At 43.6% G+C, this 27,434-nt stretch overlaps 2 protein-coding genes across 11 annotated transcripts in view; both read left to right on the forward strand.

Moving 5' to 3' along the window:
- The window catches only part of LOC126960839 (cytochrome b-c1 complex subunit 7), a 1,171,628-nt gene that overhangs the window by 185,486 nt on the left and 958,708 nt on the right, over positions 1-27,434 (forward strand). Inside the window, exon 1 of one of the 10 annotated variants that reach the window (XM_050800589.1) lies at positions 302-305. The exons of 7 other annotated variants lie outside the window; for them this stretch is intronic. The gene's annotated coding sequence lies outside the window, so the exon portion shown is untranslated. Of the gene's footprint in view, positions 1-301; positions 306-978; positions 983-15,010; positions 15,015-27,434 lie in introns of those variants that run through there. 2 more of the 10 variants (XM_050800568.1, XM_050800577.1) reach the window with 2 other exon arrangements.
- The window catches only part of TSPYL5 (TSPY like 5), a 321,724-nt gene that overhangs the window by 57,119 nt on the left and 237,171 nt on the right, over positions 1-27,434 (forward strand). The gene's annotated exons all lie outside the window — the stretch shown is intronic.

The following is a 27,434-nucleotide window of genomic DNA, read 5'->3' on the forward strand; positions in this document are numbered from 1 at the left end:
GTTGTTTCTTGATTTAAGAAGATGTATAAAGTTGTTGAAGGAAGACTAAGATACCAAATGCATGGAGAGCTCCCGTGACTGCTTAATAGGGTGATAGACCCGTGATCCATCGAGATGTCTTATTTAAGGGGAACGTGTGGGCGACCTTAGTTGTTATGGCCCTGAGGTAAGAACCAGATGCCGGATACAGTTCAGGTATAGCTACCCCCACGAGTTATGGGCCCGGAGCGAGGAGAGTAGCACTCTTGTGCGGGATATTGATTTCACGGAGGATGGTGAACAAGGGATTCCTAAGTGAGGGGGGGCATAGGGGGAGGGATCGGGATTAGTTCGGGGCGATACTATTGGTGCGGGTGCCTTGTATGATTATGGGCGTTGATTAGTAGTGGTTGCTGGTTGAACGTTATTTGTTGGTGTATACATCGTGATTGAGATTGCTCGGGGCAATAGATTATACCATTAGAAGTAGGGTTAGGATGAAGGGAATAAGGAAGGAGAGGGAGTAGAGTTTAATTATGCCTTTTTGAGTGGTTATAGTTATGGAAGCGGTGATATGTGTTGGGAGAGGAAAAGTGGTAAAATGGCTGAGTAAGTATTAGGCTGTAAACCTAAAGATGGGGGTCTAGTCCTCCTTTTACCAGCCCCGAGGTGATTTTCATGTTGAATTGCAAATTCAAAGGAGCAGCTTTAGAGTTTCTGCCGGGGCTTCTCCCGCCTTTTTTTCCTGCGTCGGGAGAAGTGGATCAAAGCCAGTCGATTAGGGTGTTTAGCTGTTAACTAAGTTTTTGTGGGTTCGAATCCCATTGATCTAGTAAGGGCTTAGCTTAATTAAAGTGGTTGATTTGCGTTCAATTGATGCAGAGCAGGTATTTGCAGTCCTTATGTGTTTCAGAAACTAAGTATTTTTACTTACTACTAAGAGCTTTGAAGGCTCTTGGTCTTGTTTAACCTAAATTTCTAGTGGATACCTGAGATTAGGGGGGAGATTGGTAGTAAGAGGGTAGAGGTGATGATGAGTGGGGGGATGAGGAGTATGGGTTTTGTATTTTCGAACTGTCATGTTATTTTTATGTTGTTGGATGTGGGGAATAGTGTTAGTGAGACGGTGTAGATTAGACGTATGTAGAAGTATAGATTGAGTAGGGTCATGGTAATTATAATAGAGGGAATGAGAAAGTTATTGTTCATTGTGAGTTCTTGAATGATAATTCATTTGGGTAGGAAGCCAGTTAAAGGGGGTAAGCCCCCTAGAGATATGAGGGTAGATGCTATTAGTGGTACCAGGTGGGTTGATTTGTTTCAGGTACGGGATAGTATGAGAGTTGTGGTGCTTGAGCTCAGGTTGAGAGTCAGGAATATGGTAGTTGTTAGGGTAATATATATAGTTAAATAAAGAATTGTAGTAGTTGGGCTGTACACCAGTGTTATTATTATTCAGCCCATGTGAGTGATCGAAGAGTATCCTATGATTTTGCGTAATTGTGTTTGGTTGAGACCTCCTCAACTACCCACTACAATGGATAGAGTGGAGAGAGTTAGGAGGATGTAGATGTTGATTGATGGGTGAATTTGGTATATGATTGAGATAGGAGCTAGTTTTTGCCATGTGAGAAGGAGTAGGCCAGAAGTTAGGGGTGTTCCTTGGGTGTTCCTAGGAATCTCTTGCTATCCTAATGGCTAACGATGGCTTTCTTTGTCTTCTGGCCTTCCCACTATGCCCACACTAGGACCCCAGACTGCATATATTTATTTCTGGAGCAAGTTTTAAAAATGCAGCACCTCATACTGGTTGGTGGTTGAGTTACAGTTTTAACCGGTTGAGAGTTACATTTGACAAGACAAGCATTGGCTCTGTGATGCTGTGGAAGCCGTGTCACTTCTTTGGGCTCCACTTTCTTCCTCTCTAACATACTGGAGGCTCAAAGTGTTTCCGTTCTCAACAGTCCCCATGCTCAAGGAGCATTCCGCTCAGCTAGCACATCGGAGTCTCATTTATTTGGGGCTGCACTCCGAATTGAGAGGCACAGCTGGTCTCCTAGTGACTGCCACGCAACACTGCGGTACTCTATTTCCTCTGCCTATTTTCCCCCTTAAAGCGCTCTGGCAAAAGAGCCCAGAGGCGCTGTGGACTGGGAAGAAGCCAAAGATTTTAATATACGTGTGGTGACATTTAGGGCCATGTCAACATCTCCAAACTGAGCAGGTAGACTTACAGCTCACAAGAGGATGACTTTGGCTCATATTCTGCTTAAAAACAAAACAGAAATTCACTAGAAATCCAAATATCCATCAGCAGAAAAGAAGGGACACCTGGTGCAAGTCAGGTGTTATGCAGAGGAAGAATGATTCCTATTGATACTCATCTTGGAGAGTTGCATATTAGCATATTCAAGACCCCTCTAGGTCCCATAGTAAAGACAGAGGTTTAACTCTTTATGACATAGCCCTCCCAAAACTTATTTGCACATGCAATATTCTCTTTTTGTGGAATACTTGTTAACTGCTGGTAACTCTGCCTGATCTCTTTGCACATATTGTCTTTCATGGGTGGGAACTTCCCATGTGAACTGACCCTGGGGCCCTTCCAGTCTCTCTCCATAGGGCTGAGGCATGTTACACAGCTTGTAAAGAAATGACTCAATCGATAACGTCATTCAGTATTCTTGAGAGCTCACCATGGATCAGGTATTGTGCTGGGTATAAAAAAGAAAGATTTGTAAAAGTAAGTGGTCTCTTTCCTCAAGGAGCTTATAGTCTAGTGGGAAGAGATTCATGAAAATGATGTGGACTTGCCTCTAGTGTAATAAATGTTTGGGTCTAGGAGCTGCAGAGATCCCCCAGGGTCAGCTCATGAGATGACTTGGAGAGTCCAGTGGCTGTACTTGGCAGCAGGGATGGGTCAGGCTCAGGCTCAGGCAGGTGTTGAGTCAGATCCCCAGAGCTGACTCTAGCTGGGTCCTGGGTGGGCAGACAGTTTGCAAACTGGATGATCAGGGAGAGGGGACTGAGGGCGGCTTGGGTAGGGGATGAGAAGAAGGGTCTGGTTAGGCAAAGAACTGAGGGTCTGAAGTCAAATGCGGGCAACAAGGAAGTGTCAGAAACTACAACCAGAGTAAATGGTCCCTGTTTCCCCAAGTATACCTTCCTTATCTACGGGACTTGCCATGAATCCTCTGGGTACTTTGGGAATCTGTGTTACATCTCTGGGCCTCAGCTTTCTCGTTTGATGATGGAGATGGTTCTAATGTTCTGTAATTATTTGGCCCTGTGTTCATTTCCTAGGGATGCTGTAATAAATCACTACAAACTTGGTGACTTAAAAAAAACAGTAATGTTCTCATCATTCTGGAAATCAAAGTATCAGCAGGGCCACGTTGCCTCTGAGACTCCAGAAAGAATCCTTCCTCATCTTTCCTGGCTTTTATTGGTTGCCAGCAATCCTTGGAATTCTTTGACTTATAGCTGCATCTTTACAATGTCCGCTTCTCTCCTCACACAGCCTTCTTCATTGTGTGTCTTCAAACCTCCCCTGTCCTTAAAAGGACACCAGTCACTGGATTTAGGGCCCACCCTAATCCATCGTGACCTTAATTTCAATACATCTGCAAATACCTTATTTTCAACTATGGTCACAGGCACAGGTACCAGGGGTTAGGATTTCAGTATACCTCTGAGGGGGATGTAATTCAACCCACTACAGCCTTCCATAGACAGAAAGGACCGACTCACCCAAGTCATGTTGAATCACCTTCTAAATTATGTCATAAGCAAAAAGAGTGATCATGATTGGCCATGTTTGCAGAAAATATGCAAGTGGAAAAGCATGGCATTTGGCCCCTTATTAGTCTCCCTGCTGCTAGTCTCATATTCTCCTGTCCATTCTCTACTGTGTTCTAAGAAGGATTGTAATAAAATACACATCTAATCATATCACTCCCTTGTTCAAAATTCTTTGGTGGCTCCAGCTGGCTTAAAGCATAAATGCTTCACTCCATTACCAGCCCTTCATGGCCTGGTCCCTGCCCAATCCAGCCTGGGTTCATGATTTGCTCCTCCAACTCATCAGAGGACTGGGAAAAGAAGTCAGAGGGCACAGTCATGTGGAAAGGGAAACCCCAGTCACCCTGCAGAGGATTGATGGGATGAGGCTGCTTCACTGTGGAGTCTGCTCCAGAATGGGCCAAAAAGATTTATGCATTGGAGGAAGGCAGTGAGAGTTCTGCCAAAAAAAAAAGAAAAAAGAAAAAAAGGAAAGTGACCATTGAGGGATAAGGAGTCACATGAGATGAAGGCCTGTCAGTAGAGTGTGTGAGACCACCATCATTACTTCCCAAGTCTGGAGACCATGAGTTGGATTGGAGTTGGATGAACATTAAAATAGGACAACAACCTCAGCGTGGGCACTCACATAAGAAGGTGCCTTGCCCCTTTCTTCTCCCTGCCCAACACCAGAAGGTAAATCCCTGGAAGAGACAGCAGAGGGGAGGTGGTAAAAATACAAATCCTAACCCACCCCTGCCCATGACCTGGGACTAGAGGAGCTATAAATCCAGTCAGTGCAGGATGGTCGGAGGAGAACCTTGAAACAAATAGAAGCTTGCAGTTTTAAAATAGATGGCACAGAGTCCTGAGTGAGAAGACAAACACTCTCTAATAGCTAAAATGACAGAGTATAGCCACTTGCAGGTCCTAAAAAAATAAAATTATGTTAGATTCATGCCTGTCAACTTGAGACTCTTCCACAGTCTTTGAGAAGAGAAACTAAGGCAAAAAGATGTTAAATAGCTATTCTGTTCAGTTAAGGAAAAATAAATTGTACATGGTTGTTGACATATTACTAAGTGCTCTTTAGATCTTAGCTATTATAATTTCAAACAAGGAGAATAACGTGTACAAAAACACTGGCATGAAAGAGCAGATACTCTACTTAACCTTGTATTGTCTCCATTTCAGCAGTTTTTCAGTTGCTTTACATCTCTGCTTCCCTGCTTGACCATGTGTACTGAGCTTCGTACAGAAATGAATGAGTGAATGAATAAATGAAGAATGGAGTTAATACATTGAATGGTATCTCTTTTTTCCACATTGCAGAGTTTAAGAGAGGGCATGGTGGATAGCTTTAGCTACAATTGTTGGGAGGCTGAATAAAGATAGTGATAAACTCAGGATATGGAATACTTCCTCTGATATGTGGGCTGTAATAAACTCAGATTTGTGAAAGAATGAATGAGAATGGTCTGACACCTTGAACTCAAGTTTTGACCAGTGGTGGGGGGTGCGATGGGTTGATGTTTCCAAGGTTTCTGGTTTCCAAGGAGGCTTAGGCAGCCTGGATGAGATGACCAGTGACAGCAGGAATGCAAAGCTCTCCATTTATTTTCTGTGCTTCTCCTGTGGTCATTATGTCAAGTGGTTGCACATTAGATTCGGTCTTTAAGAGATCAATGTTACATGGAAGAAAGTGCTCCATGTGAACAAGTTCTGCTGCAATAATGAAAAAGAACCAGCAGGAATCCAGCTTAGTAAGGCAAAATCCTCACTAAAAAGGCAGTACAGGCTCCATTTGCTGAAATTCAGCAAAGCATGGTGCTTACTTGGAATTTTAGAGAGACAGTCTCCCAGTCCAAAACAACAACTTATTCCCAAGAAATTATTCTTGGGAGAAAAACACTGTTCTTACTGCTAGAACCCGGGTTTCTCAGTCCTCACCAATATGAAAGGGGAGAAATGTGGGTAGCTGTTCTGTCCCCAGCACTGCAGAATCTGGCACATGGTAGCTGCTCAATAAGTATGTGAGGATTAGAATGAAGTTGGATTTGTGGTTCTAAGGGAGAACATAGCTGACGTTCACAGGGCAGAGCTCATGGCGCAGTCTTCTTAAATGGCTAAATGAGGGGCAGTCTTCTTAAATGGCTAAATGAGGGGCAGACTGAGATTATGACTGAGAGAGTTGAGAGGAGACATTTCCCTCTGCAGGAGATGCAGGCCACAGGACTCAAGATCAGCTTGGTTTTAGGAGATTTTAACAATCAGTCCTTTCTTAAGGTGAAGGCCTACATCTGGCGATCTCTCTGCCTCTTCAGAAGCTATCATTTTATTTTGATTTCAAAAAGCACCAAATATATTTATGTAGTAACTCCATATACCAGGCTTTGTGGTAGGTACTGTGCAGAGCACGGTTCCTGTGTTTGTTGAGCTTGCTTTCTAGCCTACGAGACAGATACATAAACAAAAATGGGGCGATAAAGGATGCACAAAGAACTGTGGCTGTTTTCCTTTTTAACATCCAGGGACAAGAGCCTCGGCCGCTCAGAACACTGACAGCATCCCTGCAGTGATGCTTTCCTCCTGCCCACTTCAACACTTTACTCCATGGCCATGCTGCTGTGTATGATACTGTATAAAACAACTGCATGAAAGTGGAAATCTTGTTTGCAAGTGTCTTACTTTCTCCTGATGGTCCTCAATAACGCTTTGGCTCCATGGAGACTGCTGACCCATGGACCTGGCCAAGAGCATTTAAAGCACTGACCCTGACTGAAATCATCCAGGCGGTGACTATAGTACAGAGAAGAGTTTTGATCACTAAACCCTGGGACACTCTAACAGAATTGAGGGAGATGAAGAGGAACCAGCAAAGGATACCAAGAATAAGTAGCTCATAAAGGAAGGAAGACCCAAGAGTGGGACGTTCTGGAAGTCACACTCTCAGGTTTTCCTTCCCAAGAAATGGAAGAAAACAAAAGTGCTTTAGAGGAGACCATGATCAACTGGGTGAGGTGCTGTTGAAAGAGTCAAGCAGGATGAGGATTGAAATTGACCTTGGATTTAGTGACTTGGGTGTCATTGGGAAACAGTTTCAATGGGATGGTGGGAGAGAAATTATGACCAGAATGGGTTCAGGAATGGATGAGAAGAGAGGAATTGGAGATAGCTAGTAAAGACAACCCTTTTAACAAATTTTGATTTAAAAGAGAGAATACAGACATGGGGCAATAGAGAGGGATGTGGGGTAAATATATTTTTTTTAAGTGGGAGAAATACTGTATTATTTTGCTAGTAGGAAATTTTCAGTAAAGAGTGAAACACGAATGATGCAGGAGAGAGTGAAGGGGCAAGTGGAGAATGTAGGAGCCAGTGGGATGCCCAGCAGGGCAGGTGGCAGGAGCAGGAGAGTTCACTCCTGGTAACAGAGTGGTGAGGGAGGGAAGCCAGAGCATTTGACAGTAGATGCACTAGGGTAGACTGGGTGAGGGGTGAAGGTACAGGTTCTTCTTGGATTGTTTCCATTTTCCCCATGGATGAGGAAGCTGTGAGTGAGGCCAGGGAAGAGGCGTTTGAGGAGGACAGTGTGAGGAATTCATCTATGAGATGAATGGTGTGAGTGTATCAGAGGAATGATTTTGAACCCCAGCTCTGGGAAGCTTCTAACAACACATCAATGCCTGAGCAGGAAAGAGGGAGGGGGACTGGAGGAGGCAGTGGGAACATGAAGAACCCTTTCCCCAGCACCAGGGCTGGTTGTGCTGTGAGGGGCATGGGAGGGAAACTGCCGTCATATGAGAGGCCCTCTGATATGGTTTGGATTTGTGTCCCCGTCTAAATTCCATGTGGAATTGTAGTCCCCAGTGTTGCAGGAGGGGCCTGGTGGGAGGTGATTGGATCACGAGGGTGGACTTCTCTCTTACTATTCTTGTGATAGTGAGTTTTCATGAGTTCTGGTTGCTTAAAAGTGTGTGGCATCTCCCCTTTTGCTCTTCCTCCTGCTCCAGCCATGTAGGACGTGCCTGCTTCCCCTTCACCTTCCACCATGACTGTAAGTCTCCTGAGGCCTCCCCACCCATGCTTCCTGTATAGCCTGCAGAACTGTGAGCCAATTAAATCTCTTTTTAGCAGTGTGAGAACGGACTAATATGCCCTCAGAGGATGGATGCCCTTGGGGACTGTGGCATTCAGTGAAAGCAAGAGAAGAGGTGTGGGACCAGGGCTTTGCTACCTGCAAGCAAAGACAGCAAGGTGAGCCTGACTCACTGCTCTTCACCCATTACCCTGCTCTTTGCTGTTCACTGTTTATTTATGGACCTAGAATGAGGGCCCCCACAGGGCAGGGACTGACTGAGGCCTGTTCGCTGCTTTACTAGAATGAGAGACCCCACAGGGCAGGGACTGACTGAGGCCCGTTCACTGCTTTACTCCTAGTGTCCTGGACAGTACCCAGTATGTACTATACCTGTGGCTCTCAAACTTTTTGTTTCAGAAACCCTTTTTACACTCTTCAATTTTTTTATTGGTGGATTATATCTATCAAGATTTTCATATTAGAAATTAAAGCATAATGTCTAAAAATACTTATTTAAAAATACATAAATATTTATTATACTCTCAAATAGTTCATTAAAATAACCACACCCATTACATGTTAACATAAAGAACCTGTTTTTATGAAAAAATGACTATATTTTTGAAAACCAAAAACATGTATTAAGAAGAGTGGCCTTGTTTTACATTTTTGCAAATCTCTTTAACTGTTTGACTTAAAATAAAAGGCTAGGGATTCTTCTATCTGCTCCTGCCTTCAATATGTTCTTTTATCTGTGGTTGTGCAGCCTCTGGGAATCTCCACAGGACACTTGTGAGAGAATGAGAGTAACAGAGGCAGATAATGTCTTAGTAGTATTAGAACATAGTTTTGACCTCTTTGATACCCCTGAAAGGGTCTTCAGGACTCCGAAGGGTCCCCATGTCATAATTTGAGAATTGCTGTAAGACAATCTTCAAATATTTGCCTATTACCTGGCTAATAGACTGCATGAATGAATGAATGAATGAATGAATGAAGCTCTCATTGAATTATGTCAATACTTCTTTAATTGAGCTTCCAGCTGCCACCCAGGTCTCCCGCTGTGACCACCTTCCATCTTGTTGCATGTTGTTGCAGAGTGATCTTTCCACTGCCCCGCTGTCACCTTTGGTCAGATGTAACCTGGTAGCACAACATTCATGGTCTCTTGACCTGTGGCCTGTCCGCCTTTTTGGCCTCTTCTTTTTATGCCCCCTGCCCAGCCCTGAGATAGGCTCCAGCCATATCTAATTGCTTCTACTCATGTCATTTCCATGCCTACAGTATCCTTTCTTGTGTCCTCTCTTCTCTGTTCTCTACAACACATTGTCTGGCAAACTCGTACAGCTCCTTCGAAATCTTATTTAAGGTCACCTCCTTGATGCTTTCCTTGCCTGCCCACCTATCACCAGAACTACAGCTAGATGCAGAATCATGTGTCCAGACCTCTATAGAAAACACAAAGACCTTCAAGTTCATGGCTAGATGACTAGAGTGGGTGACAACACCTCATATGCATTTTGCCTTTAGTCCTCACTGCAACCTGTGCTATGGCTGCTAAGTGACCAGGCTAGGATCAAACCCAGGCCCCTTTAGATCGTAGCTCTGGAGCCAAATAGCTCTAAACCAAAGCCTGAGGAGCTTGGTTTTAAATGCCCCAGCTATAGATGCTAGGCAAGTTATTTAATATTGCTAAGGCTTGATACCCTCATCTGTAAAATGGGATGATAATTGAATCTGTCCTAAAGGGTTTGTAAATTTTCAACACATTAGTACACAGCGAAGGTTTAGTAAGCCTCTGATGTATAGTAGGTGCTCAATAACTACTAGCTCTTGTTATTTATTGCCATGCCACCATTAGTTCTTATATTCCTCATTCTAAGTGTAGACAGACATTTGTGTCATTTTTTTATTTGACTTTGAAATCATAAAAGGCATATCTATCTATGTATCCACAGCATCTACCATAGTGCATGGCATCTACCCAGTAGATGTTCAGTAAATATCCCATAGGTGAAAGGATGAATTAAGGGCAGGGTGCGGTCTGAATCAAGGAGGCATAGTCCCTGTTTACTGCAATCTGTTTTGGCTAACTTGCATTTTTCATGTTGTCAGCTGAGCTACACATTCAAGTCAGCATTTTGTGAAGGACCTTTATGGAACTTCCCTTTTCAGGGTGACCAGAGGCTTTTTCTCAGACATTATCTCCTCTGAGGGAACCTGCAAGGAAATATAATTTGAAGAAAAATGTTTGGTGATGGCAGGCACTGAAACCTCCTTTGAGATGTGCCCTTTGAAAGCATACACATTTTCAGATGCAAAAGCAAACCCATGGAACCTGGTAGCTTCCAGGCGTAGACCTTTCTAGATCACATCTGTGTGTAGCATGTCTGTGTATAGCCCTCCCATCGTGGACTCCCCTGCCAGCCCCCTCTGTCGGTGCTCTGTAGGAAGAGAGGCTGGGGTGTGAGGGTCTTTTACCAGCCTCCTTCCACGTCTCTTGAATAGCATCTCACACTGAACCTCTCACACCTTCCTTGTAAAGAATGGTGGAGAACTGACTTCTAGTCCTTCCACACACTCACTTAGTGGCCTTGCACATACCATTGTTTGTTATTGCTGTTATAATTGTTCCTTTGAGGAGGAGGAGTGTCATTAAAAGTCCATCCTCAACTAGGGAAGAAAATAACCTCTGGTCTAGGATTGTGCATCTCATACCAGAAGACTGCCAATCACAATGATTAAAGGTGCCAGTTTGGGGTTCAAACAAACCCAGACATAAATCCCGGCTCTGCTTCTTTCTGGCTGGGTGAGATTTCACACAATCTCCTCAAGCCTCCGCTTCCTCATTGGCAAAATACAGATAATGCTATTTTCCTCATAGTATAATCATGAGAGTTAAGTGAGTTAGGATAGGTAAAGCTCTTAGGATGTTCCCAAGTGTTTAATAAGTGCTCCAGAAATTCTAGCTATTATAAGTACATAAGATCACAGGATAAATAGGGTACATTTTGGGAAATCATTTTGATTTGGGGAAGAGTTTTGAAGTTTGATTATCTTAATAAAGCGAGAACATCATGCATTTTAAAAAATACAATTTAAAAACAAAACGAGAGCTTTCAGAGAAAATAAAATTGTGCTTTTAATGTCTGCTTTGCCCTTTCTGAACATGGCTGAAAGCCCGCTCTCCTCTAATTGCGGGGGGAGGGAGGGCTTTATGTCTGCACGCCGGGCCCCAGTACGAGGGAGCTTTAACACATACAGATTCCTAGGTCCGTAATCTCAAGTTACCAGAGGAAGGCAGCCACTCAGAAGGCTGTTCTCAGGGAAGGCTTAGAAAAAGGGAGGGGGCAGGGGCTTGTCCTCTCTGGAACTCCTACACCTGTACAGATGAGTCAGCAATTAATCTACTGCCTCAGGCCAGACCAGGGTTGATAGGGCAGGGGAGGATGTGGGCAGTCACAGACATTACTCTGAAGTCTGTTAGTGCTCTGAAGTATTTCCACCCCAGAGTCCATGCGCTTACCATTTCCTCCACACTGCCCTGGCTGTCGGAAGGGTGGACAGAACCCCTGAGAATGTGACCATGGCCTCACCGGCCCCATAGCTTTTTTGCTTGCATTTGTGGCAAGGCTTGAACCTATGGTTTTTGGTAGAACTTTCAGGGTAATTAGGTACTAAAAGGCAAGTCAAATCTGTGGGTGCTGGCTGGATGGCTGCTCCGTCACACCCTCTGCAGGGCCGCGTGGGCAGCATGTCCCTTTAATGTCTAGGGCATATGATGGCTCTTGGTCTCTAGTCGCCTGGGTCAGCATAGGTCTATTTAAGGTCAATTAGGACAAGGTCTGAACAAAGGATTAATATAAATCTGACAAATCAGGTTAGAAAACGTATTTATATTGTCAGATTTCTTGAGTAGTAGCCTTTCTCAGTTCAGGCTGAATGATGGCATTCAATGTGCATACTTACTCATTTTGACAGCTAACAAGATAAATATGTCAGCATGTGATTTGCTAAATACTTTCCCATGAATTTCAGTTAGAAGTTGCCAATGAGGTGCACACTTTGGAAAAGGGATGCGTGTTGGATTCAAGGTAGTGACTGTAAAGCAATTTGTTTCTGCCTGCTCTGCCCAGGCACTTGCCTCTGATGGCTAGGTGATCATGTCTGCGCCTGCTGGCGAACTCAGGATGAAGCATTGTAGTGTTAGAGGGCCACTGGCAGGGTCTGGGCCTGGTCAAAGGTGCTCTGTGGGTACAGGCAAAAGGCACAGCTTATCTGCACCTTGGGCTTTGCTTTGGGTATGGCATTTATGCAGCCATAGGAGCGCCAGGAGCCGTAGCACAGGCAGGGGACTGGCACTGTCAGACTGCCTGAGGATTGTCAGAATCTGGCCCTGGAGGGAACCTCATGCACCTCAGAGGAACCTAGAGGATGGCTAGGGGCTGGCAATATGGCAGATGGGACCCCATGGTGGGTGGATCCCTGTGATTCCTTGCCTTGTCTGCCACACATTGGCTTATTGAGGGCCCCTGCATGAACATTCTCCATGTCTTTGGGGGCCACGTTGGTAATAGAGGACACTTCAGGGTTAATGTTCTCCTTTTGCCTGGGCCGTAGCTCCTGTGGACAAGTATCTAGGTACATGGGATGCTTCCACGTTCGTGACACAGTGGACTTGCGTTTGGAGCACGTGCTTTCACAAATGGGTCATGCCGGTTCTACAGGGGATTCCCATCCCCACCCCACACTGTGTCCTGTTCTCTGATCCTTTCCCTGACTCTGTCCTGTCTCCCCCGCGAGAGGGCAAACTCTTGGACAGGGAGGCCTCTGTTTTCCCTTTAGTAGCCCCCACAATACTCAGGTAGGCACTCAACACATTCTTGTTGGTTGACCAAGTGACTACAGAGACTTCTCATCTTGCCGAAATAGGAGACAAGCTAGAAGTTAAGGCAGTCTTCATTTCCTCAATAAGATTTTTCCCAAAGTGTTTTTTTTTCCTTGTCAATCTGATTGTACAAAGTCTAGCATATGCGAGTGGCTTTCAAAAAGTTCATGGAAAATGTATCTTATGAAAAAAATTTTGCACCAAGATAAACTTGTACTACCATGTTATAACACATCTGAGGAGGATCTAGTTTGAGGCACTAAGAAGGATAAGACATCAGTTTAAAAAGAGATCCTATCAAAGCAACATGAATTCTACTAAAATTGAAACAAGAACAAACATTAAGTTTATGGTGAAGTTTGATGGAATCACTGATACTTTATGAAAAGTTTATGGGGACAAGGCCCCCAAAGAAATCAGCAGTTTACAAGTGGATAACTTGTTTTAAGAAGGGAGAAGATGGTGGTGAAGATAAAGCCTGCAGGAGCAGATCATCCTGTTTGTGTCCTAATTGAGGAGGACTGACAATTAACAGTAGGAACAATAGCCAACACCACAGACACCTCAATTGGTTCAGCTTACACAATTCTGACTGAAAAGTTGAAGTTGAGCAAACTTTCCACTTGATGGGTGCCAAACCATTGCACCCAGATCAGCTACAGACCAGAGGAAAGATTTCAATGGAAAATTTAAACAAGTGGAATCAAGAGTCTGAAGCATTTCTTTGAAGAATTGTAATAGGAGATGAAACATGGCTTTACCAATACAATCCTGAAGACAAAGTACAATCAAAGCAATGACTACAAAGAGGTTGAAGGAGTCCAGTCAATGCAAAAGCAGACTGGTCAAGAGCAAAGTCACGGCAACAGTTTTGTGGGATGCTCAAGGCATTTTGTTTATTGACCTTCTGGAGGACCAAAGAACAATAACATCTACTTATTATAAAAGTGTCTTAAGAAAGCTAGCCAAAGCTTTAGCAGAAAAACACCCAGGACATCTTCAACAGAGGGTTCTTCTTCACCATGACAATGTTTCTGCTCATTACTCTCATCAAACAAGGGCAACTTTCTAAGAGTTTAGATGAGAAGTCATTGGGCATCCACTTTACAGTCCTGAGTTGGCTCCTCTGACTTCTTTTAGTTTTCTAATCTTAAAAACATCTGTAAAGGGCATCCATTTCTCTTCAGTTAAAATGTAAGAAAGTCTGCATGGACATGGGTAAATTCCAGGACCCTAAGTTCTTTAGGGATGGAATAAATGACTGGCATCATTGCTTACAAAAGTGTCTTAAACTTCCTGACTTTTTAATGATCACCATTCTAACTGGTGTGAGATGGTATCTCATTGTGGTTTTGATTTGCATTTCTCTGATGGCCAGTGATGATGAGCATTTTTTCATGTGTCTGTTGGCTGTATGAATGTCTTCTTTTGAGAAATGTCTGTTCATATCCTTTGCCCACTTTTTGATGGGGTTGTTTGTTTTTTTCTTGTAAATTTGTTTGAGTTCTTTGTAGGTTCTGGATATTAGCCCTTTGTCAGATGAGTAGATTGCAAAATTTTTCTCCCATTCTGTAGGTTGCCTGTTCACTCTGATGGTAGTTTCTTTTGCTGTGCAGAAGCTCTTTAGTTTAATGAGATCCCATTAGTCAATTTTGGCTTTTGCTGCCATTGCTTTTGGTGTTTTAGACATGAAGTCTTTGCCCATGCCTATGTCCTGAGTGGTACTACCTAGGTTTTCTTTTAGGATTTTTATGGTATCAGGAAACAACAGGTGCTGGAGAGGATGTGGAGAAATAGGAACACTTTTACACTGTTGGTGGGATTGTAAACTAGTTCAACCATTATGGAAAACAGTATGGCGATTCCTCAAGGATCTAGAACTAGATGTACCATATGACCCAGCCATCCCATTACTGGGTATATACCCAAAGGATTATAAATTATGCTGCTATAAATACACATGCACACGTATGTTTATTGTGGCACTATTCACAATAGCAAAGACTTGGAATCAACCCAAATGTCCATCAGTGACAGACTGGATTAAGAAAATGTGGCACATATACACCATGGAATACTATGCAGCCATCAAAAAGGATGAGTTTGTGTCCTTTGTAGGGACATGGATGCAGCTGGAAACCATCATTCTTAGCAAACTATCGCAAGAACAGAAAACCAAACACCGCATGTTCTCACTCATAGGTGGGAACTGAACAATGAGATCACTTGGACTCGGGAAGGGGAACATCACCCACCGGGGCCTATCATGGGGAGGAAGGAGGGGGGAGGGGGGAGGGATTGCATTGGGAGTTATACCTGATGTAAATGACGAGTTGATGGGTGCTGACGAGTTGATGGGTGCAGCACACCAACATGGCACAAGTATACATATGTAACAAACCTGCACGTTATGCACATGTACCCTATAACTTAAAGTATAATAATAATAATAAATTTTAAAAAAACAAACAAAAACAAAAACAAACAAACAAAAAGACAGAATTAAAAATGTCAATTAAAAAAAAAAGTGTCTTAAACTTGATGGAGCGTATGTTGAGAAACAAAGTTTACGTTTTTAATTCCATTTTCCCATGCACTTTTTGAAGTCTCTTCGTAGGTCGACTAGTCAAATGTCTACTTAAGTACTTAATCTATTAATTTAGGAATACACATGTATTTAAAAATCACATAGTACATAAAGCATTTTATTTTGGAGTACACTTTACTAAAATACTTCATTACACTGCAGGTGTCTTTGACATCACTGTCTTTTTCTTAGCAGAGCTGCATTTGCAGTGGTTTTTCAGAGCACTGTTGAGCTAGAGCCCTTTTTGAATCCATATATGACACTGATAGCAAACTACCATTGCATATGCTATGGTCTGAATGTTTGTGTTCACCCTCAAATTCACAGGTTGAAATTGCAGCCCCCAAGGTGATGGTATTAGGAGGTGGGGTCTTTGGGAGGTGATTAGGTCATGAGGATGGAGCCTGCATGAATGGGATTAGTGCCATTATAAAATAAGAGGACTGAAAGAGCTTGTTTACCTCTTCTACCGTGTGAGGACAAGCAAGAAGGTACCATTTATGAACCAGAAAGCCCTTAACAGACACTGAATCTGCCAGCACCTTGACTTTGGACTTCCAAGCCTTTAAAACTATGAGGACCAAGTTTCTGCTCTCTATAAGCTACTCAGCCTGTGATGTTTCGTTATAGCAGCCCCAAAAGACGAAGACAGCATGCATGAAAATATTTCAAGGAAATCACTTATCACTATATCATAAGTGTCTTTGTCATGCTTGCTCACAATATCTAACATAACTGTGAAGGCACAGCTGCAAGAATAATCACTACAGTTGTGTTATGCTCTTTTGCCTTCTTTATTTGTAGCCAAATTTCTATGGTCATCTGTATAAACATCCCAAACTAATATCGACTGAGGTCATGTAGCCTAACACACCTCCTCCTACTAGAACTTTGTTAGTGTAGGTAAAATCTTAGAGAGATGTTCTTTGCTATGAAAAATGTGACTATAAAAACTCAGATAAAGGCAACTCCTCTCTCCTTTTTCTTTAAAAAGATAATTTTTTGGGAAAAAAAGAGCTCACTTTATTTGGGGGTATATATAGTATTTCATATTTAAGAATGAGGGAATATTATAATCACTAAGCATAATGGAAGTGCCTCTTCCTCCAGGAAGTCTCTCTGGCTCAGCCTAGGTAAGCTGCCCTGCTGTGTTCCCATGGCACCTGCTTTTGCTCCATTATAGCATTCATCATGCTTTATTGTACTTGTTCATTTAGTTGGGCCTCTCCTAACAGATTGTAAATTCCAAGGGGCTTTTTATTTTCACTCTGTCTGGTACAGGAGCTGGCATAGGTAGTAATTTAGTAATTATTTTTGAATGGACAAATAAAGGCGTGAGTAAGAAATAAGTGATTTGGATGGTGTGACAATTTTCCCTGCTTCCATACCTCAGCAGATGGGAGTGACTGATTCCTTCAGCCATGTGATCAGGGCTGTGGCAAAGGTCCCCAGAACCCCCTGGGGTCAGGACCACAGAGTAGCCCAGAATCTCAGCTAAAGCAGTGATGTCTCCCATGGCACCTTAGTCTAGTTCACTTCCTGAGCCAGCCTGACCCAACCTGGGTGTAGGGCCCTGCTGAGCTTCACGGTGCATGGTGCACCAGCAGGGGTCTGGAATGAGTCTGGTGTTGAGGAATGAGGACCGGGAGGCACATCAACCAACAACAGGTTTCCCTGTTTCCCTCTTCGGACTGAAGCCCTGACATGCATATCAAAGGACAGGGCCTGGCTCGCTAACTTCCATCCCCTCACTGAGAGGGAGTTGGGGGAAGCTGGATCTTCTCCTGTTCACTAGAACATAACCTGGGCACCTAACAGGAATGGACTAATGGCCCAGAACTATAGCAGGCCACTTCTGAGTCTCACCCACCATTCGAATTCATGCCCTTTGTCCCCTTGTATGATTCAGATCTCTAGGATCAGAGGCAAGTCACACCTTTGGACAGTATAATGGTTATCTATTGAGTACTTACTAGGAGCCAAATACTGCCTATACACACACACACACACACACACACACACACACACACACGTATACATACATATATATATATCACATATAAATCACACACACACACGTATATCCTCCACAATAATCCTATGAAGAATACAAAGAAGGTCATTTTATTATCGCCATTCATCTATCAATTTATAGAGTGTCTCCTATGTGCTGGCACCTCTCCACAGATAAGGAAGCTGAAGCTCAGAGCTGTTAAGTAATGCGTGCATGGCAAACGAGCTAATTAATGGCAGAGCATGCTATGAACTGGGCTGCCTGACTCAGGCATCTGATGCTTAACCACTGTGCCTAGTCACCTTTTATGCCTAGGAATCAGCTCCAGAACCCCTGAAGTGGATATAACTCAAAGGCCTGTGACCAGGGGGGCTCTGGTCTGCACCCCTCGGAATTGCTGGGTATAGTTGGATTATTCATAGAGTCTCAAGAACCATGTGGAGGAGAGGAAAAAAAGCACACATAGCCCTTTAACCTGGATTTATTTATTTATTATTATTATTTTTGAGACAGAGTTTTGCTCTTGTCACCCAGGCTGGAGTGCAATGGCGCGATCTTGGCTCACCGCAACCTCCGCCTTCCTGGTTCAAGTGATTCTCCTGCTTCAGCCTTCAGAGTAACTGGGATTACAGGCATGCACCACCACGCCTGGCTCATGTTTTGTATTTTTACTAGAGATGGGGTTTCTCCATGTTGGTCAGGCTGGTCTCGAACTCCCGACCTCAGGTGATCCTCCCACCTCAGCCTCCCAAAGTGCTGGCATTACAGGTGTGAGCCACCATGCCCGGCCCAAGGCCTGGATTATTTAGACAAAGCTTCATAGTCCCCTTCTCTAGCCCGTACTGGCTACATTTCAGAACCATCACAATTCATTATTTGGAGTTAAGTTTTGAAGGCATGAGTAACCCTGAGTAACTCTGGGTGTGGTGGGCAGCAGTCATCACCAGCCTTGGTTGGTTGAGTTGATGTGTTTCATTCATCAATGTTCTTTGTTTCAGATGGAAGCAGAAACACGAAGAGCATGTGTATTGAACAATGGAGGTGGGAAGAAGACAATGGGGAATACACATGTTTGGGCAAGGGGATCACCCAACAAAGAGAGGTGCTCTGTTCATTTTGGGGGAGAAACACTGAATGCCAAGCAGGAGACAACCAAAAATAAACTTCACTGCCTTCTCAGTTTTACCAAAGACTAATAAGGCTTCTGGGGATCTTCAGAGTTATTGGGGAAAAGATCCCTCTGGATTATATTCAATCCCCCGAGTATGAATCCCCACTCATACTTCCTTGCTGGGCTGCTTTGTGCTAGTTACTTAACGTCTCTGAGCCTTAATTCTCATTTGTAGATGGAGATGGTCATATCTCACAGGATCCCTACGTGGATGAAGTGGTGTGGTCCTGGACAAGCTCTCAGTGAACAGCAGTTTTTATTTCACATGGTGGGAGAAGAGGGTCTATATGCTGCACCCTCCTGAAGTGACCCTGGGCTTGACTGCTGCTTTTGAAGGACACGAATGGTTACTTGTAATTTGATAGCCACATGGAGCTCCCCACAACTGTGCTTATGTTAGTTAGGACACAACGCTGGCCTGCTGGCCTTGGAAATGGGTGTGTCAGTGAGTTTCTGCCACCTCCCCATAGTGTCAGAGGTGGGAAGGGAGTTGGCAGGTGAAGGGTTACATAAGCAAAAGTGGGCAGTGCCCAACTACATGTGTTGGCACCGGCATCGGTTCTCTTGGAGGTGGTTCCCTCTGCCCTAGAATGACCCTGTTGGAGTCAGATCAACTGATAATCAAAGCCCTTTACAAAAACAAGATCAGCCCCCTGCAAAGAAAGCTCCATTTCCAGTGGGGTCAAGGTCCTGTTTATTTCATCTGTGCCTTTCTCAGTTTAGAAGGATGCCTTTGATAAGCTGCAGGCAGCACCCCCGGTGACCCTTAATGACAGCCTGACTCAGCCAGATGCTTCTGGTCTCAGGTTAGGGATGAATACTCACTGAGCTCTGGACACAGATCTCTGAGGCTGTGCAGATTTCACATCACTCTTGAAAAATGAAGTGAAAAAGTCCCTGTTTAATTCGGGCCCTTGCCGCTTCCCCGTGTCATACATTCTAGTCTTCAATTGTGGCTTTTGGAGAAATGCTTCCACAATGATGGTTCTGGTGCTTGCTAATAAATTTCCATGATCTGTTCATCTTCTTAAGAGGCTCAGTTGAGTCAGGCTCGGCTAACCAGGGGAGCTGGGATAAGCCCTCTCTACATTCTCAGACATGGTAGAGGAAAGCTGTGCCCTCCAAGAAAGTTGTTAATTGATGGTCATCCTCTTAGCTTCTTTCAGAATTCTTTCATTAGATCTGGTCCACATGAAAAGTATTATTTCTGTATCTCAAACTGGAAGCAGGAGAATAGCTTTGGCTAATGTTTGCATGTTTTTTCAAAGTCAGGTGCTGGTCTAAGTACTTCTCATGAATGAATTCACTAATCCGCATCTACCCAGAGGTAGCTGATATGATTATATTTGCTTTGCAGATGGAGGAATGAGGCACAGAGCAGCTGAGTGACATGACTTGTAAATGGTGCCACCAGGTCCCAAAGCCAGGTGCTCAAACACCAGAACTCACGCTTTTACCTGGAGCACTGAGCTGCCAATCATTATTGCTTGGGATTTAACAATGACCAAGCAATATAAAGCCCTCCCTGTCAGGAGTAGGGCCAGAATTTCCACTTAAGCAGAGCTAAAGGCAACTGTGGGGTAAAGAGGATGACTAAGAGGCTTGCCCTAAAGCTGCTTTTTCACAATTTACATAAAACTCAGAACATGTTCATGACCCACATTGCTATGGTTTGAATGTGTTCCTCAAAGCTCATATGTTGGACACTTAATCCCTAGTGCAAAAGTATTGAGAGCTGGGGCCTTTAAAAGGAAGGTGATTAGGTCATAAGGGTTCTGCCTCCATGAATGAATTGATGCTGTTGTTACATGAGTAGGTTAGCTATTGTGAGAGGGTTCCTGATAAAAGGATGAGATTGACCTCATTTTATCTCATGTGGACACATGCTCTCTAGCCCTTCTGCCTTTGCCATGGGCTGACACAGCAAGAAGGCCCTCACCAAATGCAGCCCCTCTATCTTGGACTTCCCAGCCTCCAGAACCATGAGCCAAATAAATTTCTTTTCTTTAACGTATTATCCAATCTCAGGTATTCTGTTACAGCAGCAGAAAACAGATTAAGACACATTTCAATGAATGGGGGTACGTGTCTGATGTGCTAAAGCCCTTCCAATCCATGTTTTTATAATACCACCATTTTCCCTCCTAATGTGAAAGAAAATGAAGCATGGGGTCAGGAGGCTTTGAGGGTAACAGTGAAGTTAGGGTTAAGGGTCTGGAGGTCTCAGTATATCAGTGAGATATTGCTAAGGTGATATGAAAAGAAATCCTAGTTCACGTCCTTGGCAGAGGAAGTCCATGTTGAGAAATTGTCCAGCAAGGATGAAGTCAGTCATGACTAGGTGGTAGGGAAGGTGCAGAGGATGCTTGAGAGGACACACCCTGCATTGCTTTTCTCTTCTGGGAGTGGCTATGAGGGAAATATACACTCGTATGGTAGGAATTTCCCATGCTTTAGGCATTGACCTCTGCTTTCCAAGGGATATTTTCATTAGGCAACCAACTGGGAGAAGGGTAAGGGTATGGATGTGGGTGAAGGACACTACCTAGAAGTAATAAACTGACCATTGAGTAAATTAATTATCAGTCTTAACAGCCAGCCTTCCCTGTATATACTCCCAATCTTCACATGAGTATCTGTGTTAGTTAGCCTGCTCATTGCAAATGCATTTCAAGTTCACTGCAAAGAGAAATCTCAAATCTTGCAAAAGATGTATTGTTTTGTGAAGCTCATTAAAGTGAGTTGGAGAACTGCAGAAAACACATACCAAGTCATCAACAAACATTGTTTGGCGGGGTTGCGACAGTTAACAATGAAGAGAAACAGCACAGCATGGAAGATGGTTTAAAAGAGTTGAATATTAAAGGATGCAAAAGGCCTTTGGGAAAACTGATGAAGATTTCTATGCAATGCTTTTGCAGAGGTCCTCAGTATGATCATGCTGTGATTCAAATGAGAATGCTATGATGTCATGCTATCGTGTCAGTCACCCACCTCTGATGGCCAGATTCATGTGCTCGTGCTCTTTGCTCTCATCACAGCCAAGGCTGCAGGATGGGAGGCAGTTCGCTGTGGGCTTCCACACTCAGGACTCCTGCTCTTCACTTCCCTCCTGGGCTTCTCTATGCTGTAGACACCAGCACTGCTTCCCAAACAGACACAAGTAGCCCAGAAGTGCTGGGAGCAATAATGGCCTCGGGAACAACCCATAAGCAACGTGGACAAAGAGCTGATGCAGAAATAGTCCTCCAGTCAGTCCCCAGGTGGATAACTCTGAGACGCATTCTATGCCCTCCTCAGAGGTTACTGGGGAGGCTACACCCTAGCTGTCAACAGGAGTGACCTTGATAATAATGCACCCTGCATTGCATTTCTTCCTCTCCTCCCTCTCCTTGGTTCCTCAGCCATGCTACTTGGATCTCCTGCTGAGTCAACCAGCAGCACACAAGTCCTTGACTCAGGATTCACTTTGTGGGGTACTCAGGTCACTATATAGTTTCTCAGAAAGCTCAAATCTAAGCCTCCTTTCAGTCTGGGTTCCAAGAATTAGCTCAAAGTTTTAATAGTAATCTATATAGTGTTAAATGTAAGACAAAATAAAAATTTTCATAATTTTAGCTTAATTTTAAAGACATAACCCTAATCAAATCTTTTCTTGCTTATTCATTATAACACTTTTTTATATTTTAAGTGGATTTACTTTAAGTGATCTTTTCCTATCAGAAAATGGGAGCCTTATATATATATATATTCCCATCTGGAATTTTTCTTTTTTTTTTTGAGATGGAGTTTTGTTCTCATGGCCCAGGCTGGAGTGCAATGTCAAGATCTTGGCTCACCACAAACTCTGCTTCCCAGGTTCAAGTGATTCTCCTGCCTCTGCCTGCTGAAGGCTGAAATTACAGCTGAAATTACAGGCATGCACCACTACGCCTGGCTAATTTTGTATTTTCAGTAGAATGGGGTTTCTCCATGTTGGTCAGGCTGGTCTCAAACTCCTGACCTCAGCTGATCCGCCTGCCTTGGCATCCCAAAGTGCTGAAATCTCGGCTCACTGTAACCTCTGCCTCTCAGGTTCAAGCGATTCTCCTTGCCTCAGCCTCCCAAGTAGCTGGGATTACAGGCACCCACCACCATGCCCGGCTAATTTTTTTTGTATTTAGTAGAGATGGGTTTTCACTATGTTGGCCAGGCTGGTCTTGAACTTCTGACCTCGTGATCTGCCTGCCTTGGCCTCCCAAAGTGCTGGGATTACAGGTGTGAGCCATCGCAACCAGCCACCCCCACCTGGAATTCTATAACTCACTTTTTAACTTATGGTCTATGTCTTTCTCCATTTATTAAATGTTCTTCTAAAACATGCACTCCATCATGTGACTGGGCCACCATTTATATAATCAATATACTACTGTGGTATTTTGAAGTTGTTTCCATTTTCAACAATATCATAAACAAAGGTGAAGAGAATAATGCCAATGTATGAACGTTGGGCAAGTTTTTAATTCTTGTGTCTCGGTTTCCTTATCTGTCAGGTGGGGACAAGAATGGACCAACCTCATAGGGCTACTGTGAGAACTGAACACATGAATACATTTATTTATGTATTTTTAGTTTACTTTAAGTTCCAGGATACATGTGCAGGATGTGCAGGTTTGTTACATAGGTATACAAGTGCCATGGTGGTTTGCTGCACCTATCAACTTGTCATCTAGGTTTTAAGCCCTGCATGCATTAGGTATTTGCCCTACACATTAATACTTTTAAAGTGTTCAAAACAGTGCTTCCCCCTACTCAGCAGTCTATAAAGATTTGCACTGATGGTTATGGTGGTGATGATGTCTCCTCTTTCAGTGAATGGCCATTGTCCACCCAGGTACTCAATCCAATCAATTCCCAAGACTTGTGAGTTATACTTCTTGATTTTGTTCACGTCCTTCGTCCCTCTGCCACTGCCCTATTCAGGCTACCCTCCCCTCTGCTTTTGTCCTATCTTCTAAGTGGTCTCCTTGCCTTGAGTTTTGAGCCCTTCCAATCCATTCTCCACCCTTTAGTCAAAGTGCTTTTTCTAAAACAAAACTCTAAATAGTTCAACCAAAGTATATTCTTACCAGCATTGTATGAGAATGCCTATTTCCCAAAACTTCACTAATATTATCTATAATTATTTTAAAAACATTTTTGAAAAATGATATTATTTTATATTTTGCTTCTTTGCAAATATTCAGCTTTAAAACACATACATTTGCCATTTTTATCATTCCCTTTGTATAGTGTCTGTTTGCATCTTTTGCCCTAAAAGGCCTTTAATATTCTGACGTAGTAAATGCTATCTATGTCGTGGAGCATACATTTGAAGTTGGGTGAAATTCGCCCTGGCCAGCCTTGGTTCTGGCCCTAGGACCCTGCAGATAAGCCCTTTTTGTGGTTGCTTCTGAATGTCATGTGCCCATCTGTTTTAATTTGGCCCAGTCCATGAAGACTTGAGAACAGGACTCCTTGAAGCACATAATAATCATTGCCTCAAAGTGGCCCGTTCTTCATGCCTGGATGGCTTCCCATAATCCAGCTCCTTCCGGATGGCCATTTTTAGCTGAGACAACCATGCCATTTCGAAGCCTGCTGCTTTTGGAGGCTAAATATAATTTCTCTGGGAAAGGGGCCAACTGCGACAGTTTATTTCCATTTGGCCTGTGTCTTGAGGCAAGACTGAATGTGAGAGGAAACCTGGAGCCAGTGCGAAAAACAGCATGGCAGCACCAGGCAGCAGCCACCACTGTCCACACACAGCCTGGCGTGGGGGATCCAGAGTCCAGCCACACCCCCATGTTGGAACCCCCAGAGGGGATAGGCACCTTAGTCACAGCACGCTGCAGGACAGGTTCTTTCAGGTTGAAATGATAGGGCTGGCTGAGTGTGTACCTACCCAAATCTGACAGGAAGGTTTTGCCTAAATTCAATTTCTCCTCATCCAGTGAATAACCATAGTCCACCCAATCCAATCAATTGAGTTGCTAGTTCTTAAAAAATGAAATCATTCATGTAAAAATGAGCAGCATATTTTAATGTTATAAAACTCATCAAACATTAAAAGGTGAAGTATATATTCAGATATTAACGATGGGCTTAATCATTTATTTACTTATTTATTTATTTTGAGACAGAGTTTTGCTTTTGTTGCCCAGGCTGGAGTGCAATGGCGCGATCTTGGCTCACCGCAACCTCCGCCTCCTGGGTTCAAGTGATTCTTCTGCTTCAGCCTCCTGAGTAGCTGGGATTACAGGCATGCACCACCATGCCCAGATAATTTTGTATTTTTAGTAGAGACAGGGTTTATCCATGTTGGTCAGGCTGGTCTCGAAATCCTGACCTCAGGTGATCCTCCCACCTCGGACTCCCAAAGTGCTGGGATTACAGGCATGAGCCACGGCGACCGGCCAATCTGTTTTTTAAAGTAGCATGAAATATATGTTAAACACAAATACTAAAAAAGATGCCAAAAACCCTATAAAACAAATAACTAAAGTGAATGGTCACAGGATGCTGATGTATGCATCCCATACAGGATGGTATTTCATACTTCTTGGGATAACACGTCAAGCCTTCTATGATTCAATTCCTGACCTTTTCAGTCGTGATCCTCCCCTCATCCCGAGTACTATACTTACCTCTCCAGCCATATTGAACAGCTCCAGCTCCCCAAGTGTGTCATACTTTTGCATATTCTATTTTATACTTTTGCATATACTAGCCTCTGTACTTTTGCATATAGTATTTTCTCTGCCTGGGTTGCAACTGGAAAACTTCTATTCTTCTTTCAAAACCCAGACTCAGTCCTCTTTGACCCACCCAAATAGAAGTAATTAGTCACCCCTGTGTTCTGGTATGGTTTCCAGTTCACACCTTTGTTGTTTTAGCACTACATTTTCCATGCTTGTGTCTCTTCTATTGGAATGCGAAAACTTTGAGAGCAGAGACTGTCTTTAGTTATTCATTCATTCATGATCCATTCAACAAATATTTGCTAAGTGCCTGTTAATGTGCTGTGTGACTTGTCTTTGCTTTCATTATATGTACTCTGCTGAGCACAGTGCTGGGAAATGGCAAGTGCTAAAGCATGGGTGATGGGTGGGATGGAGTTATTGAAGATGGCTACATGGCCTGTCCTTAGCATGGGAGACTCGCCCTCTGCTGCTGCAGTGTTACTGAATCATCCTGGGCTTTCTCTCACTACTCACAGGTGGTATTCCTTCATGCCATGTCACTGCTTGGAAGAGAGGTGATAGCTTCCCGTTCTACCCCACCTCAGAACTCCTCATCACTTCCTGGCCTCCCAGCCTCACTCTGGGTCCTGAGATTCCAGATGCAGTCAGAACGATCAGCTGAATAGTCAACTTCTTCCCCCACAACTGACTTGCTTTCCCAGTAAAGATGATGTCTTGTCACACCCAGAGGGCCAAAGTGTGCCCACTTCCTGGCACCACTATGGACAGAATCCTGGGAACTGTGCTAGGACAGCATGTCACCAAGAAACGGCAGATCATAGGAAGTGGGGGTTGGCAATATCTCTTTTTAAATCAAAGAGAGAGGATTGTAAGAACAAGATCCACAAAAATGGTTTTGGTGACTCAAATCCTGATACTATTTGGAGAAGTTGTTACTGGGGACAGGGGAAGGGGACAGGGAGGGAATGGGAGGGGAGAACAGAGAAATGCATGATTCAGTCTGCCACCTACCATTGACAGGAGGATGGGAGGTGCTTTTTCTTCTCTGCCATTTATGCTTTCATTCTTGATTTTCCAGACTCTAGATCCCCAGGGCCTTCCTTCCATAGAGTCGTTTGCCCTCTGTCAGCTTGATCTGTTTCCCAGACACCCAAAGCAGCCTCACTGACATAAACTGTTTGTCCCCAACCTGATCTGTGATTGCACCTCACATTAGCCCCTGGGCATAGATCAGCATCCCGTAACCGTTTGTGCTAGTTACTTAGTTATTTTAGAGGGTTTTGGAGGGTCTATTTCTGATACTTGTGTTTGACATATATTGTATTCTACTTTAAAAAATAGATTAGGCCGATTGCTAATACTGGTCATATACTTCATCTTTTTTATGTTTGATGAGTTTTATAACGTTAATATAAATGAGCATACATATGCCACTCATATTTTTCACTTGAAACTTAAAAAAATATTGGTTGGAGAATGTCTGCCAAAAGACGGCTTTTAGGATTTTAAGACAGAATCCTTATCAGGATCTCCAAGGGATGCAAAATTAAGTTTTAGTCGCTACCTGAAAACAATCGTTCTTTATAAAACTCAATGTCTCCTTTCAGGTCTTTTGAGGGATGTTGGGAAGATCCCTCTGCCCTCCCCCTGGGGCCCATCATATGTTCTGCAACAGGCTAAGTTCCTGAGTTCTCAGGGAGGCTGCACAGGAGTCTGCACCAAGTGGACATCCAGGACACCCCTGCATCCTAGACTGTGTTTCTTACACAACCCAAATGGGCTGTATTCCTACATGGAGATTGAGTCTTACTGATGCTTTTCACAATGGTGGTGGCATCTCCAGGGGAAAAGTCACATCATAGTCCAGTTTGGAGGGTTGCCGAGCCACTCACTCTCACATTTAAGTTTCCAAATCCCAAGTGTGTGAGAAATTAATCACTGGACATCTTGGGAGATAGGGTGCACACTGGTGGTTATGAAATGAAGCTTCACTTAAGCAAGTTATTACACCTTTCAGGTGTAATCAACCAACTGCATCTGGGATCCCACAGTGATGGATTTGTACCCCACTCCACAGCCCTAATAAAGTGAAAAACAGATAAGAGTTCAGACTTTATTTTAAAATGTATACGCTTTTGCTTTCCATTTCTTAGAAAAAAAATCATAGATGAGGTAGTAGAGTAAAATGAGTAGAACCAGGGCTCTTGAAGTC

Source organism: Macaca thibetana, chromosome 8 (assembly GCF_024542745.1).
Source record: "Macaca thibetana thibetana isolate TM-01 chromosome 8, ASM2454274v1, whole genome shotgun sequence".
NCBI classification, from domain to species: Eukaryota; Metazoa; Chordata; class Mammalia; order Primates; family Cercopithecidae; genus Macaca; species Macaca thibetana.